General features: G+C 48.6%; 1 protein-coding gene across 3 annotated transcripts in view; it reads left to right on the top strand.

Annotated features, from left to right (window-relative positions):
• Positions 1–2616: 2616 nt before the first annotated feature.
• SMARCA2 (SWI/SNF related, matrix associated, actin dependent regulator of chromatin, subfamily a, member 2) overlaps positions 2617–8299 on the top strand; it is a 126315-nt gene continuing 120632 nt past the window's right edge. For 2 of the 3 annotated variants that reach the window (XM_067464420.1, XM_060762261.2), the window contains exon 1: positions 7759–8028. The gene's annotated coding sequence lies outside the window, so the exon portion shown is untranslated. Of the gene's footprint in view, positions 2764–7758; positions 8029–8299 lie in introns of those variants that run through there. The other variant, XM_060762260.2, reaches the window with a different exon arrangement.

Here is an 8299-nt window from a genome sequence, read left to right as displayed (position 1 = left end):
TATATGGGTTATGTGGCCACATTTATACCCCTCACCCCAATCTACACTTTATTGTCCAGGTAACGGACTCATAAAAAAACCCTTGTGATTTTGCCTGCTCTTTTGCTTTGCCACTGAGTTCTCTTGCAAAATCAAACCAGAGGATAATTCTGATAAGATGACCACGGCATTCATTATTCTAGCTAGATGGAAATCTCTCTCAGATGCAACACTTCTGGGGATGATTGGCAGAGATGGAATTTTATGAGCCAGCTAAGCACAGTAGGCAGAATGTAATGGGCCTGCTGATTTCTACACTCTTGCAGAACAATTCTTATTGAGGCTGAACTAAAAGGAGGATTTGGCCAATGACAGACCTTCCCAAGAACGCAGAGCCATGATTGCATCCTCTCCCTTTCTTTTTAACATGTTACTTTGCATCAAGGGGAGGAGTTGGTCAAAGAGCAGTCATTTCTAATGTGTTTTAAAACTGTGAGCGATGAATCAAATTCTATCACTTAAATCCCATCTATGCTGACCATTTAATACGGTTTCAAAATAGTATTGAAGGAATATGTGCAGGTGATTAAATAGGAAATCCTGGAACCAGTTTGAGACACAAACAGTGCTGATAACACAAACTACAGAGCACTGGTTCACATTAAGGGCTTTCTTTCACATGCTTTTGTAGGAGTTTATTTCCTGGCTGCAGCAGTTTGAAGCCTGCTTCGAATTGCATGAAATAGTCAGTGTAGATGGGGCCTTGCTTTCAATAGCCCCAAGCAGCAGATTCCCTTCTGACCCCAGAGCAGGTTCTTTACCATACAGACTGCATTCCTAGGATAGCTGTGAGTTTTCTGGGCTGTATGGCCATGTTCCAGAAACATTCTCTCTTGACATTTCGCATTCATCTATGGCAGACATTCTCAGAGGTTGAGAGATCTGTTGGAAACTAAGTAAGTGTGGTTTATATGTCCAGGGTGTCTGCTTGAGGCTACTGTGAATGTTGCAAATGGCCACCTTGATTAGCATTTAATAGCATTGTAGCTTCAAAGCTGGTTGATGCCTGGGGGGAATCCTTTGTTGGGCAGTGTTAGCCAGCCCTGATTGATTCTTGTCTGGAATTTCCCTGCTTTTTGTGTTGATCTTTATTTACTGTCCTGATTTGAGAGTTTTTAATACTGGTTGCCAAGTTTTGTTCATTTTCATGGTTTTCTCCTTTCCATTGAAATTGTCCACATGCTTGTGAATTTCAATGGCTTCTCTGTGTAGCCTGACATGGTGGTTGTTAGGGCGGTCCAGCATTTTATGTTCTCAAATATTATGCTGTGTCCAGGTTGGTTCATCAGGTACTCTGCTATGGCTGAATTATCTGGTCGAATTAGTCTGCAGTGCCTTTCATGTTCCTTGATTTGTGTTTGAGCACTGGATCCCCCCAGGCAGCAACCAGCCAGGTTTTGAAGCTGCAGGGCCATTTAAAGCTAATCAAGGTGGCCAATTGCACCATTCACACCTAGAATCATAGAATCATAAGAGTTGGAAGAGACCTCATGGGCCATCCAGTCCAATCCCCTGCCAAGAAGCAGGAATATTGCATTCAAAGCACCCCTGACAGATGGCCATCCAGCCCCTGTTTAAAAGCTTCCAAAGAAGGAGCCTCCACCACACTCCGGGGCAGAGAGTTCCACTGCTGAACAGCTCTCACAGTCAGGAAGTTCTTCTTAATGTTCAGGTGGAACCTCCTTTCTTGTAGTTTGAAGCCATTGTTCCTGCCTCCACAGACAAGAGCTCTTTCTCCCACAGCTATATAAACCCCACTTGCCTAGTTTCCAACAGACCTCACAACCTCTCAGGATGTCTGCTATAGATGCAGGTGAAATGTCAGCAGAGAATGCTTCTGGAACATGGCCATACAGCCCGGAAAACTCACAGCAACCCAATGATTCTGGCCATGAAAGTCTTCGACAACACATTTCTAGAATAGCTTTCAATGCTGCTTCTCCATCTGGGTGTATGCTTAGCAAACAAGCTCTTGGTGCCAGGACTTCATCAAGGGATACTTGAAAGTTGAAAGGGCAGCTGATTGGCACAAATGGGTTGCTTTTGGCAGTCCGCCCTCCTTCCTGCCCCAAAGGGACAGATGAAAAAAGAGGGGCCATAATGTAGTTTGGCCCCACTTTCATTGCCTGGCTCAATAATCGTGGGAACAGCGACGTTTTAGACTACTCTGCCCAAGAGTGCTTTGTCCCTCACCAAACTACAACTCCCAGGATTCCATAGCTCTGAGCCGTGGCAACTAAAGTGGTGCCAAACCGTATTAATTCTGCAGCGAAGACCTTCCGCTCTATTCTGCGCGCACAAGGCAGGGACAGCCTCGAGCACTGCTCGCTTCCTTCCCGCGCATGCGCGTACGCACGACATTCCCCCTCCGCCTCTCGCTTAGCTTGTCTCCACAATTCTTGAAAACAAGAGCGCGCGACTGTAAGCTTTTGATGGACAGCTCTCTCTATCCAACCCGGCGCCGCGTTCGGCTTTAGAGGGGGCGGGGGAGCTTGCCGCGCAATTGGACCAATGGGAGCGCGCCTGCCTTTTCCGAAGAGGGAGGGGCGGGAGCTAAGGCAGTGGGCGGAGCCAGGAGGCGGGCCGGGAGTTTAGGAAGAGGAGGGCTCGCCTGTCATCAATGAAGTCATATTCATAATCGAGTTCCCCTCGCCGGAGCTGTACTCCGGGTGACTCAGAGAGGGAGGCATCCAGCACCGCACCGCACCGCTCTCCCCCGGAAAGGTACCGCTTGTTTACAACTTTCTCCTGCCACCCTGGATGTATTTATTTATTTCCTCTGTTGGGATGGAGGAGGGGAGCAGAGAGTTGGCTTTGGATTGTGCAACCCCTCCACCCCCCCCCCTTCTTTCCTCCCTCGGAGACTCTCTCTCGCTGTGGCTTCTCCTCCAGAAAAGAGGGCCTCATCTACACGGCCCTATAATGCGGCTTGAGACTCGGTTCAAACTGCAGGACGTGAGTCTGCACGCCGGCCCTGCAAGGCAGTCGCAAAACTGCATTACAGGGCAGTGTAGATGGGGCCAAAGTTTGATCCGGGTTGCCTGGAGGCTGCCAAAGAGGATCCACGCCGGATCGTGACCTTCCCTCCGAAGCAGGGGGCTGGCGGGGTGAGTCAGCTCGACCTGGCAAAGGGCTCTCGGCTGCTGCAAGAGGCAGGCAGGCAGGCAGCGGCCCCATCCTCTTCCTCCTCCTCCTCCTCCTCCTCCTCCTTTAGGGCTTTGGCTCCCAAAAGCAGCCAGAAATAGCTCTAGGAACAAGCTGCTAGGAAGAGGAGGAGGAGGAGGAGGAGGAAGGCTTCTTGCAACGCTGGCTGGCTGCCTTTCCTCTCTGGATTGGAGCGATGGGAGAGCGACAGTCTGTTTCCTTTCCCCTTTGGCGACCCTTTATTTTGGGGAAGGGGGTAATTGCAGGAAGGCTGAGACGAAGGTGGAAAGGTTTGCTCTTGTGGATGCCTCTTGGGAGCAAAAAAGAGTGCTGGAAGTTGGCTCTTGCCCCGAGCAAAGCGCCGGAGCCCATCTATTATTAAATTATTATATTATTGTTGCTGCTGCTGTTGTTATTTTGCCTGGGCTTTTGAGAGTTTGGAGAGCTAGCCCAAGGGGCAACAGCAGGGTTCTCCCGTTCCAGCAACAAGGAGGCCATGATCCGGATAATCTCCCAGTCTGTCACACATAAACACACACACACACTCACACTAGATCGCAGGACTTGCTTGCCCCCCTGGCCATATGTAGGCAGAGAGGCATCGCTCTAAAGATGTCGCTAGATCGGGCTGTGTGGCTTTGAAATCCCCTTTCCCTCCTGGCGAGGATAACTGGCCTCTTAGATAATGAGTAGGGAGAGATACATGGAGATAGATCTGTTGCTAGATTGTGTGTGTGTGTGTGTGTTTAGGTTGTGCGGGGTGTGGGAGGGGGGAGCCACATAGATCTGTTGATGTTGCTAGCTAAGAGGTACTTGGCTTGTTCAATAACTAGGGAGGGATAAACAGATCTGGATGCGTTGCTAAATCAGGCTGTGCTGATTTGAAATCCCTCCACAAACGTCCCCTTTCCTCGTGGAGAAGATAAATAAACAGTTGGCCTCTGAAATGAGTAAAGAGGGAGGCATAGAGCTAGGTCTGTTGTCGAAGGATTCATGGCCGCAATCACTGGGTTGCTGTGAGTTTTCCGGGCAGTATTGGCATGCTTTAGAAGCATTCTCTCCTGACGTATTGCCCACATCTATGGCAGGTATCCTCAGGGGTTGAAGGGTCTGTTGGAAACTAGGCAAGTGGGGTTTATATGTCTGTGGAAGGTCCAAAGTGGGAGAAAGAACACTTGTCTGCTTGAGTCCAGGCAGGGCCAGCTAATACCCTCCCAGGCAGGAAGCAGCCAGGCTTTGAAGCTGCAAGGCCATTCAATTCTCACCAAGCTGGTCAGCTGCAACATTCACTCTTGCTTCAAGCAGACAAGAGTTCTTTCTTGCACCTTGGACTTTCCACAGATATATAAACCTTACTTGCCTCGTTCCCAACAGACCTCACAACCTCTGAAGATGCCTGCCACAGATGCAGGCAAAACATCAGAAGAGAATGCTTCTGGAACATGGCAATGCAGCCCAGAAAACTCACAGCAACCCAGAGCTAGGTCTGTTGCCTGTGTTGGGTTGAAATCCACGCACAGGCAAATGTGTACTAGGCCTCTTCAGTGAGTAGGGAGAGATAAACAGATCTAAAGAGGTTGCTAGATCAGGCTATGTTCATTTGGAATCCCCAACAGATTCCCCCCTCCTTTTGCCAATGGAGAAAGTAAAGAAGTAGCTGACCTCTGACATAAGTAGGTAAACACAGTTTGGCAGATGGGGGGCATTGGTTTGAAGCATCCCTCCCCCCTCTCCCAGTGGCAAAGGCAAATGAGCTGTGTTGGCCTCTTTTAATAAGTAGGGAGGCATAAATTGAGCAAATGTGTTGCTAGATTGAGGGGGGGGGGCTTGGCCGTGGCTAAGGCGAAGAAGTAGTTAACTAGATCTCTAGAGAGAAAACCAGATATATTTCTAGTTCTGTGGAGGAGGAGTGCTGGGATGGCTTGAAATCCACCCTGATGAAGGCTAAGCTGCGCTTGGCCTATTCAATAACTAGGGAGAGATAAACAGATCTGGATGTGTTGCTAGATTAGGCTGTGCTGGTTTGAAATCCCGGAAGGTAAAGAAATACCCAGCCTATTCAGTCACTAGGGAGAGGAAAACTGATCGAGATTGGTAGGCGGGGAGCTGTGTGGCTTTGGAAATCCCCTCTCCTGTCAAGGTAAAGAAGTAGTTGGTCCTTGCAATAAACAGAGGGAGATCTAAACATGTTGACACATCAGACAGTGCTGGCCAAAAGTAAATAATAAGTCAGTAAAGAAATAGATTGCTAGACCTGGAAGGCTGCCTTGGTTTGAAATCCCCCTTCTCTCTAAAGGTTAAGAAGTTGTGTGCCTTTTCAATAAACAGGGAGAGAGAAATCGAGCTAAGAAGTGGGTTGCTGTGAGTTTCCCAGGTTGTATGGCCATGTTCCAGAATGTCCCTCCTGATGTTTCATCTGCATCTATGACAGGCATCCTCAGAGGTTGTGAGGTCTGTTGGAAACTAGGCAAGTGAGGTTTATATATCTGTGAAAGGTCAGGGGTGGGAGCAAGAACCGTTGTCTGCTGGAGGCCAGTCAGGGCCAGCTAATACCTCCCAACAAAGGATTCCCCCAAGTGGGGTTTATATATCTGTGAAATGTCCAGGGTGGGAGAAAGCACTCTTGTATTGTTGAAGGCTTTCGTGGCTGGAATCACTGGTTTGTTGTGAATTTTCCAGGCTGTATGTCCATGTTCCAGAAGCATTCTCTCCTGACGTTTCACCTGCGTCTATGACAGGCATCCTCAGAGGTTGTGAGGGCTGTTGGAAACTAGGCAAGTGAGGTTTCTATATCTGTGGAATATCCAGGGTGGGAGAAAGCACTCTTAGTGTGAATGCTGCAATTGATCACCCTGATTAGCATTGAAAAGCCTTGCAGCTTCAAAGCCTGGCTGCTTCCTGCCTGGGGGAATCTTTTGTTGGGAGGTATTAGCTGGCCCTGATTGGCTTCCAGCAGACAAGAGTTATTTCTCCCACCCCTGACCTTCCGCAGATATATAAACCTCACTTGCCTAGTTTCCAACAGACCTCACAACCTCTGAGGATGCCTGCTATAGATGTGGGCAAAACATCAGGAGAGAATGCTTCTCTCAGCAAACCAATGATTCCGGCTACTCCAAAAGGATATTTACTATTATTTATGTTATATTATTTATATTATATTACTATTATATTACTATATTATTCCTATTTATCATTCTAAGGTAGAGAGGAAGGACGGTAGTACCTGGAATATTGACTATTTATTATTATTTGAATAATACTATGATATTATTATTTTATATTATTACTATTTATAGTCGCTCCGTTTCAGGAGTTACTTGAGAAACTGCAAGTCTCTTCTGGTGTGAGAGAATTGGCCCTCTGCAAGGATGTTGCCCAGGGGACGCCTGGATGTTTTTGATGTTTTACCACCCTTGTGGGAGGCTTCTCTCATGTCCCCGCATGGGGAACTGGAGCTGACAGAGGGAGCTCATTCATGCTCTCCCCTCCCCATTACCACCCTTGTGGGAGGCTTCTCTCATGTCCCCGCATGGGGAACTGGAGCTGACAGAGGGAGTTCATCTGAGTTCTCCTCTGATTCGAACCTCCAGCCTGTCGATCTTCAGTCTTGCCGGTACAAGGGTTTAACCCAGGGGTCCTCAAACTAAGACCCGGGGGCCAGATGCGGCCTTCCAAGGTCATTTACCTGGCCCTCGCTCAGGGTCAACCTAAGTCTGAAACGACTTGAAAGCACACAACAACAACAATCCTATCTCATCAGCCAAAAGCAGGCCCACACTTCCCATTGAAATACTAATAAGTTTATATTTGTTAAAATTGTTCTTTATTTTAATTATTGTATTGTTTTTAAAGTGTTTCTTGCACTGCAAATAAGATGTATGCAGCGTGCATGGGAATTCATTCATTTTTTTTCTTCCAAATTATAATCCGGCCCTCCAACAGTTTGAGGGATTGTGACCTGGCCCTCTGTTAAAAAAGTTTGAGGACCCTTGGTTTAACCCATTGCACCACTGGGGGGCTCCATGGTCCCAGTGGTGATCGACACACTGGGTGCAATGCCTAAAGACCTTGGCCTGGACTTAAAAACAATCGGTGCTGGCAAAATTACCATCTGACAGCTGTTTTCAGCCATTGAGCCACCGAGGGCTCCAATTCCATAAATAGAAAGCTTCTAAATCACGCTGGGTTGCCTGGAGGTCCCCGCGGCCAAGGCAAAGAAAAGAAGTCCATGGCCTCCTCTGTTAGTCGGTAGAGATAAACAGAGCTAGAGGTGCGTTGCTTTGGAACTGCCCCAACCCGTGTCCCCACCTTTCCCCGTTCTTTGCTCGTCTCCTGCCGCAGACAAGAGGCACGACGCGCTCTATCTGCTTGCTTTTTTCTCTCTCCTTGCCACCCTGAGATACATAATAACATGCCACAAGGTGCCTGCCTGTGCCTTGTCGTTCCTCCTCCTGGCCCCTAATGGGAGCAGCCAGGGGGTCCTCTGGTTGGAGGAGGAGGAGAAAGAAGAAAAAGTTTTCCCCTCTCTTTTGGATGATCAGATTGGTCTGAAGGCTTCGAGGCAGGTTTGGGAAGGCAGCAGGAGGAGCTGGGAGGCAGAGAGAGAGAGGAAAAGGAAGAGGAAGAGAGGAAGAGGCGAGGTTTGGCGCTGCTGGGGCTGGATCTGTTCATACTCCTCCTCCTCCTCCTCTCTGTGCAGAGAGAGAGGATCAGGAAGTCGCTGCCGAGGACTCTCCTCCTCCTCCTCCTCTCGCCCACTCCCGACATGTCGGATCGCTTGGGAACCACCCTGTAAGGCCTGCTTTTCGCCCATGCCAGCTCTTCCCCTCCTGCAAAGAAAAGGTAAACAAGTCTCCGCTGTTTTGAAGGGGGGGGGGGGTGTAGGAAAGGAAAACAGACTCCTAAAAGATTGGGGGCGAGCTTTGGCTGGACTCCCCCAGAACATCAACAACAATACATGCAGTTTGGCACCACTTCCCATAGCTTGGTGTTGAAAAGGAGTTTTGCAAAGTGTGCCCAAAGAGTGTGTGTCGGTGGCCCACCAAACTACAACTCTCCAGAGCCAAGTGGTGTCAGATTGCATTCATTCCACTGTAGGTTTCAGTTTCCTTAG

Source organism: Anolis sagrei, chromosome 2, assembly GCF_037176765.1.
Source record: "Anolis sagrei isolate rAnoSag1 chromosome 2, rAnoSag1.mat, whole genome shotgun sequence".
Lineage (NCBI taxonomy): Eukaryota > Metazoa > Chordata > Lepidosauria > Squamata > Dactyloidae > Anolis > Anolis sagrei.
Note: the sequence above shows the minus strand (reverse complement) of the source record. Positions and strands in the feature narration are given on the sequence as shown.